Genomic DNA, 8,775 nt, shown 5'->3' with positions numbered 1-8,775 from the left:
GTAATCAACCTACAAGACTAATGCATGTAATCAAAATATTCAAAATGTAACCTAACATACAAGGATGTAAGTAGGTACCATGAAATTGGCATGTAAGTAACATGTAATCCATATACTTGTAGTCACATACTTATTTCAAATAAATTTCATGAAATCAATAAAAAATTCTCCATGATAACAATAGTACAACCCTAATCCAACATCAAGCAAATGTAACAAGTATATAAGTTTAAGAGACACACATGAAATTGACATGCATGCATGACCAACACATAGCACATCTAGTCTGAGGGGTGAACCATGCTCTAATACCGCTCTATAACACCCTCCTCCAACATATACCCAAGAAACCAACCAACCGAGGTAAACATGTGATGAGAGGCCACTATGATATGATTTGACCTCCTAAGTCACATTAAGGAAGTGGAACTAAAGGAAACACATAATACAGACATCCAACATCATCAAGAGAACCCTCAGAAGACAAGTCAACCAATCAGATAACCTGTCTCTGGGTCCCACTATTGTTTTACGACTCTTAGGCCATAATGACTCTCATGCTATGGGAAAGGGAGTGACCAACAACCTAAATTCGCTCTCACAAGCCTTCTTGCGAGCGATTATGGACCAGAATTGTCAGTGTTGTGCCAACAACTCCGGGATTTGAGCCACTTTTTCAGGCACAAATCCCAGGTCACTACCATAACTGAATCATCTCTTTAGATCAGTAATTTAGCATGGAAATGAAAACATTAAATAAAATACTTGTTCAAGACCTTGACTGGACCCCTACTATCCATGACAAGAATTTTGTCAAACATATCATCGACATGTAATCTATAGGTGTAAATAACATAGTTAAGTATAGGGATCTCATACTTATCTCAGAATCACTATGAACCATTGTTCCATCATTCCATTTGCTACATTATCATCTATTAGGCCATAGGCACATTATCGATTCATATACAAGTAAAAACATGCTGATAACCATACATAGCTCTTGTGATAAAATGTGTATATTACCAGCATAATAGGAAAAAAAATACAATAAACATATCGGCCATCAAATCCATAAATACATCAGTACCTTTAACGCATGAAAATCAAGGTAATGGATTTCTCATTAATGAATGCAATGAAACAACCGGAGATGCGACTACCACGTTCCACCCGGCAGTGGAATGGCTGAGCCAAATCTCTCTTCAGCTATTCACCCCCATGCCCTATTCCAAACATGAATGTGGGATCTCATAGAACACATCAATCAAAACTCATCCAGGGCTTCCACAGGCCATCCACCTCAACCCATCAAATGATGATTCCACCTCACAGTCATACATCACCAAAACCATCACCAAATCGATCTCCATCCTAGCCATCCAGGGCTCTAGAGAATTTGTTCCAACCAAGGATCCACGACCAATAACTCAACCCACATCTGTCGTCGGGCTCCAAAGAGTTTGTCCAACCAAGGTTCTAAGACTAATAACTCAACCCAAGGTGTTATAGGGCTCCGGTGTGTTTTTCCAATCAAGGCTCCGGGAACTAATAACTCAACCCAACCTAAGGAAACATGAGAACCAACCAAAACAAAACAATGAAAATAACCCAAAATCACCATGATTATCCATGAAATGGAAAGGCTAGGAAATCCACTGTCAATCCAGGAAACCCTCCATGCCAATGACAGATCATGACCAAGAATCCACATGCATATGCCATTCATGTCCAAGCTAGTGAGGAAATCATACATGCAACTCAATACCTACAAGAAAATATGATGTAGATGTTGATGTCAATGCCTTCTTGCGCTTTCCTACTCTTCCTTTTCCTTCTTTCTCCAAGAATCCAAGTATGCCACACGCACCAAGAGTGATCCAAGAAAACTCGAAGTATCCAAAAGTATGAGAGAGAGAGCTCGAGCACTGAACTAAGAAAATGTTACCAACTGATCCTCAGAAGCCTTTTTATGAATGAGGCCTCTATTTTCTTTTTTTTTTCCTATATTTTCCTTCATTTTCCTCCTCACATGCGACTTGTTATCATTCTCCTCCTTTTCCCCCTAATTTTCATTATTTTCATAAATAAATGTGCCAAAATGCCTTATCCATTTCCTTTGATAATTTCCTTAGCCATAAACAACCAAATGAACACCCCGTGGGATGTCTTACCCAACATCTAGCTTGGAATAAGTGTCCCAATCATCTGTGGTTACTGTTTTTAACATTTACTACATGGAATTTTCACTAGGGCTATTATAGAGTAGTAGTTTTCCTTCACATCACTTTCAGCCTAAAATTCATGGTTTTCTCCCTTCGAGGTTTCCACTTATATCTGATGTCTTCATGTGTTGGTTCTTGAATGCTATGTGAATGTTGTTGAATTCTAGATAAATATATTTGCAAATTTATCTCCTTGACACCTGCAAAAGAAATTCAATAATAATCAAGCTCATACATAAATTATCAATTGGATAAGAAGTAAATTAATTTGAGAAAAAATTAAAGAATCTTAAATTACTGATTCACCTCCCTCCCATTAATTTCCAATCATTAATATCAACTGGTATCAGAATGAATTTCCTTCAGTAGCAATATAACAACTAGAAGGAGGGCCTTTAAGTCAGTAAAATAGCTAGTCAAGAAGGACGCTCAAAAAATAAAGCCCCTCTATTTACTGGTACAAACTATGCTTTCTGGTAAGTGAAAATGAAGACATATTTAATGTCTCTAGGAGTACAGGTCTGGACTGCTGTGATGGTAGGGTATGAAGAACCAAAGGAACAACTAGTGATAGAGATGCTAAACTAAATTTTATAGCTAATGAAAAAGCTATGAATTCTCTTTTGAGTGGTCTATGTGACTCTAAATTTATCAAAGTAATGCATTGTGAGATAGCCAAATATATTTGGGTTAAATTAGAAAATATTCATGAAGTAGATAAAAAGGTAAAGATGGCCAAATTACAAATGTACAGAACACAGTTTGAGACCTTAAAAACGAATGAAGATGGAGATATAGCTATATTCTTTCTAAGAGTTGATGAGGTCATAAATATCATGATGGGTATAGGAGAAAAAATCAAAGAAAGTGTAATAGCTTAGAAAATATTGAGGTCCTTACCTTCTAAATTCAATCCTAAGGTTTTAGCTATAAAAGAGACAACAAACTTTCAAACTTGAACAGGGATCCACTACTTGGCTTTTTGACATCATATGAGATGAGAATTTAAAAAGCGAAGGTAGTCACTAGATGGGCAATTTTCAAGGTAGATAAGTCCATAGAAGAAAAGGAGTGCCCATACTCAAGTTTTGATGAAGAAGAAGCAAAATGTGTCAGAAGGATGAAGAAAGGAACATGTAAATACAAAGGAAACATTCCATTTAAGTGTTTTTATTGTGGAAGTGTGGGACATTATGCTTCAAATGTCGTTATAAGAAAGAATAAAATCAACCTAAAGGGAAAGAGAAGAACAAGTCTAATAAAATGAAGAAAGAGAGGAAATTTAAAAGAAAAATTTCTATGCTCAAGAAGATAGCAGTGTATCTGAAAGTTCCAATGAATCCTCTAGTGAAGATGGAACCAATGAATTCATGTTTATGGCCTTGGAAGAACTTGAAAAATATTCATAGGAATATGAAGAAGAAGAGGAAGGTGAGGTACACATTGAGGGGGAGTTGATCAGTTCCCTAGAGAAAATAGAAAGGCTTAAACTAAATAATAGAAAGTAGAAAGAGATCCTCTTTAAATATTTAAAAGAAGAATCAAATTTAGAAGACATTATCAAGTTTAAAGTAGAACTTGAAGAAGAAAAGAAGGTGGGAGACATTTTGATGCAGCAAATAAAAAAGAAAATCCAGGTTTGCGAAAAATTTGAAGAGGTGGTAAGTTTAAAGAAGAAGTTAGAGAAGGCTCAAACTAAACTAAACATGAATATTTAGCAGATAAAAGGGTTTGAAAAACTAGATGTGATATTAAATGCTCAAAGGTCTCCACTCATAAGGATTGGGTTAGACTATGACGGAGAATCCAGTAAATCAAAGGCAGAGGATAAAAGGATAATCACTTTTGTAAAAACTTCTAGGGGAGAGAATGATAACTCACGTCAATCTGAGAACAAAAATTTGAGCAATAATTCAACATAAAATGAACAACTACAAAGAAACATTGCCGGAAAAGTACATAAGGAAAAATAAATGGACAATCAAACAACGATCTATTAGAAGCCATACTTATTCATGAGACAGGATTATCAAATGTCAAGATGGTTATATTCTCAAACAACATCCACTACCAGGTACAAATATTTTTTTATGGATATTGTTACTATTGTTCAATAATTCTCATTCATGAAAATATAAGCACGCTTGATGGATGATGCATTATTGGAGGATTATAATTGATGACATACTCGATGACATACATGTTGAATTGATGAAGGATTTCATGACATAGATGGCATGGATAGTTGTTGAGGGCACTCTTATTTCAAGAAAAATCACAAATAAAAATATTTTTTGACACCTTGGAGGCATCCTATAACATCAGCTCCCTCACCATTTTAATGAGGACTCTTTCCTCTTTCCAACGAGCCCTCAGCTCCTAACTCCAAATAGTATAGGAGAAATTTATTTTTGAAAGTTATATATCCTATTTTTGACATATAACCGACATATACCCTATCTCTCATGTCGGCCTCCCTCCAAGGGTCACATCCCTTCATTTTCATAACATGATGTATATAAATAAGACTGCAGACCTTCATTTCTCTTCATCCAACTTGATTATCCAACACAGAAAGTGAGATATAGTTCACAACTCGTGAAATTGGAGGAATAAAGTACAAGAGACTTAAAAGCTAAGGAAGATTTGTGATGGAGTTAGAAAAAGGATGAGTTTACTTGATATCTGAAGAAGACAAGGTTATAGGATCTCGAATAGGAAACAACACCTAGTAATTCATAACTAGGATCATGTGCATTCCTTTTATGGCTCGAACCTTTTGTTAAAGATTAGATTTTTTGCACTGAAACACAATAATTCTCACCATAGGCAACAACATAATTCCATTTTTGGATAGTGCTCAAACACACAAACCTTTTGACATATTATACACTTGACTATGGCTTGGATTTGAAGAATAGTCCTGTAAATAATTGGAGGAGGGCTTAGACTCCACAACATTCAGACCCACTGTAATACACTCCTGAACCACAGTGCCTCGAACTCTCAAAACCATTATAATACACATTTTTACGCTCAAGTATGAGAAGGACTGTCTCCACCACATAACATGGATATCACAGATAGTTTGGAGAACTAAACTCAGACACCACAGGCAGCTACTCTTATCAACAGAGCTCAGACACTACAATTGTTTTTTGGGTTAAGTATTACACCTCGAATATCTTAAAGTTTCAGAACAATGGAGTAAAACAAGACCAAAAATTGGACCTGGTGCTAACAAGTGATGGAGGCCCAAGGCTCGGTCCTTTATATACATGTGTATATCTATACTATACCAGTGAAGGAGGAGATATCTACAAGGATAGCACTTAGATACAGTAAAACCTTAAGGTAAATATGGTGGCATCATCAACGCATATGGAGTCAATGGTGGAGGCCTAAAGATTGAAGAATGCTGGACAATCAAGCTCTAATTGTTTTTGGAACTAATTGTACATATGAAGCATTGAACAGTGGAGAATCTTGTGAAGATATTCAAGTAAGCTAATTACTCATTTTTATTAAGAATAATAAAGGGTTGGTGCCCTAGGGGTTGGAGCCTTGAGGAGGATAGGGTTGAAGCCCTAGGGGTTGGAGCCTCACAAAAGTCCAAGTTGGTGCTTAGAAATAGGTTGTATTCTTAAGTATTCAAGGATTGATGCCCTCAAACATCATTGTACTCAAATTTTTGTAAAAGAGGATTGGTGTCCTCACTTGTTTATAATAAAATCCTTATTGTTTATTTTTCTAATTATCATTGTGAATAATCTTAACTAGTAATCTTAACAATTGAAAATAAATATTGATTCATGCCTCTCTCAGTATTTCCAACAATTGGAATCAAAGCCAGCTTCTTCATAATCAACCTAACAGCTGGAAGAATGATTCTTAAGTCATAAAGAAGAATCTGGATTTAGGAAAAATCCCCCAATTTTATGGAACAGACTTTAGCTTTTGGAAGTGTAGGATGAAATTTTATTTAATGTCCCTTGGACTAAAGTATGGCAATCAGTTTTGGATGGGTATAATGTTCCAACTGCTCCACCAACACTTTAGGATAGCCAAAATTTTTATATTGCAAATTCCAAAGCACCATATTCCATAACAAGTGGAATTTCTAATTCAGAATTTACGAAATTTATGAACTATGATATTTCCAAAGAAATGTGGGACAAGATTATTGTTATCTATGATGGTGAATCCAATGTTAAGAAGGAAAAACTCTAAACCCATAGAAGAAAATTTGAGAGTCTTAAGATGGATGATGAAGAAGATATTGTAGCTTTCTTTCTCCCAGTGGATGAAGTTGTCAACTCACTAAAAGGCCGAGGAGAAAATATTGAAGAAAGAACAGTTGTCCAAAATATTTTTAGATCACTTTCGGAATTATTTGACTCCAAAGTAAGTTCCATAGAAGAAATGAAGGACTTGGATAACCTAAAAATGGACGAACTTCATGGGATTTTCATTTCATATGAAGTGAGAAAAGGAATCCCTAACTCCAAGGAAGATACATTCAAAGCCTCAAAGTAATCAAAGAAAAGGTAAAGTTATAATTGCAATAGTGATGATTCCGATAATGAATCTGAACTAGCACAATTCGTAAGGAAACTAAGAAAAGTTACAAGATCAAAGGTAAGTATCCTCTCATTTTTTTAAATGTTGAAGAATAGGACATTATGTTGCAAAATTTCCTGATAAACATGATAGTGATGATGAGGACAAATATAAAAGGAGGATGTTCAAGAAGAAAGAATCTAATAAGAAGAACTTTTTCTCCAAACAAGATGACTCTAATGAAGATGAATTCATGATTACTAAGAAGAAATAAACTAAAAATACCTTTCTACCCAAAAGAGATAATGATGAGTCCGATGAAGAAGATGAATATGATGGAAGAAGTGAATTATTATTTATGGAATTTACAAATGAGGATGATTCCGAACAAGAAGAAGAAGGAAATGTGGAATATTTCATAATGATTTCCATTGAAGAAAATGAGAAATTACGAAAGAAGGTCATTTCTCTCAAAGTGGAAAAAGAGGAAGAAAAAAGGAAGGAATAATTCTTGAAAAATAAACTAAAAGAAAGAGAAGAAATTTGTGAAAAAGGTGAAGATGAAATTGTTTCCCTAATAAAAGATTTGGATCAAGTTAAAAATAGTTGGAAAAGCTCTCAAATTCTTGATAACATCCTTAATACTCAAAGACATGAACATGACAAGTCTGGAATTGGTTTCAAATGAGAATGTAAATGAAAAAATACTTTGTAGTCAACCAAAAGAGGAGAGGCCATCCCAAGAATAGAAAAGGTACAGCTTTAACAACCCAACAAGTGAAGGAAGGTTACCTACAAGGAAGAATACTACACCAAGTCAAAGGCATCCTAATAGGTATCAAACAATATTTATTGGTTATTTATTTCATTGTAAAAACTTTGGTCATCAAGCTAAGCATTGCAAGGCTCATAGGGATAATATTTCAAGATATAAGATCAATCATCAAAGCAAGCCATGTAGCCTAAAAGAACAAGGACAAATCAATACTTACAATTCATTTGATCCTTTGGCTAAGTATGATCTCCTTTTCTCAAAATGCAATGATTATGACCATGATACACAAAATTATTCATTCAAAAGAGAATAAATTAAGGAGGAACCCACTACTGATAAATGTGGTCTATCTTTATGTTCACATAGCGATGAAAATCAATGGTTTGTGGATACTAGATGTTCAAGACACATGAAATGTGACCAAAAGAATTTTATCTCATTAAACAGGAAGGATGGAAATGTACCTTTTGGAAGTGGATCAGTTAAAATTGTTGGAAAGGGGACTGTTGCTCTTGTTAATGAAAAGGGAAAAGCTCAAAATGTACTATTGGTGGAAGCGCTCAAACCCAATATTTTAAGTGTTAGCGATATTTGTGACCAAGAACATAATGTTGCCTTCAATACTAAAGATCATGAGATAAGGAAATCCTCCTCGGGAGAACTTTTGGCAAAAGGAGTAAGAACACAAAACAATGTATATATTTTGAGTAAAATTCAAGAAGATAAATGATATATGAGCCGAGAAGATGAAATTTGGCTATAGCACAAGCGATTGGGGAATATAAAATTTGATAAATTGGTTAATATCCACAAAACAAATGCAGTGAGGGAGATTCCAAAAATTTTCAAGCCAGATCAAGTTGTGTGTGGCCCATGTCAACATGGAATGAAAACTAGAACCTGCTTCAAGACTAAGGAGTTCTCAACATCAAAACCTTTGGAGATCATACATGTAGATTTATGTGGACCAACCAGAACTCTAGCTCTACAAGGCGAAAGATAGAGGAGAATTCACTTTGAAGGAATTTGATGATTTCTAAAAAGTGCATGGAATCAAGAGAGAGCTCTCTGTTGCTATAAATCCCAAACAAAATGGAGTAGTGGAAAGAAGAAATAGAAATGTACAAGAAATGGAAAGAACAATGCTATTAGCAGTTGATTTGGAGGCCAGGTTTTGGAGAGAAGGAGTTGGGACAATAGTATATACCTTGAATG

The sequence above is a fragment of the Pinus tabuliformis genome, chromosome 7, assembly GCF_031772625.1.
Source record: "Pinus tabuliformis cultivar Carrire ecotype Pingquan chromosome 7, CPIR1, whole genome shotgun sequence".
NCBI lineage: Eukaryota > Viridiplantae > Streptophyta > Pinopsida > Pinales > Pinaceae > Pinus > Pinus tabuliformis.
This window is presented reverse-complemented; position numbering follows the sequence as displayed.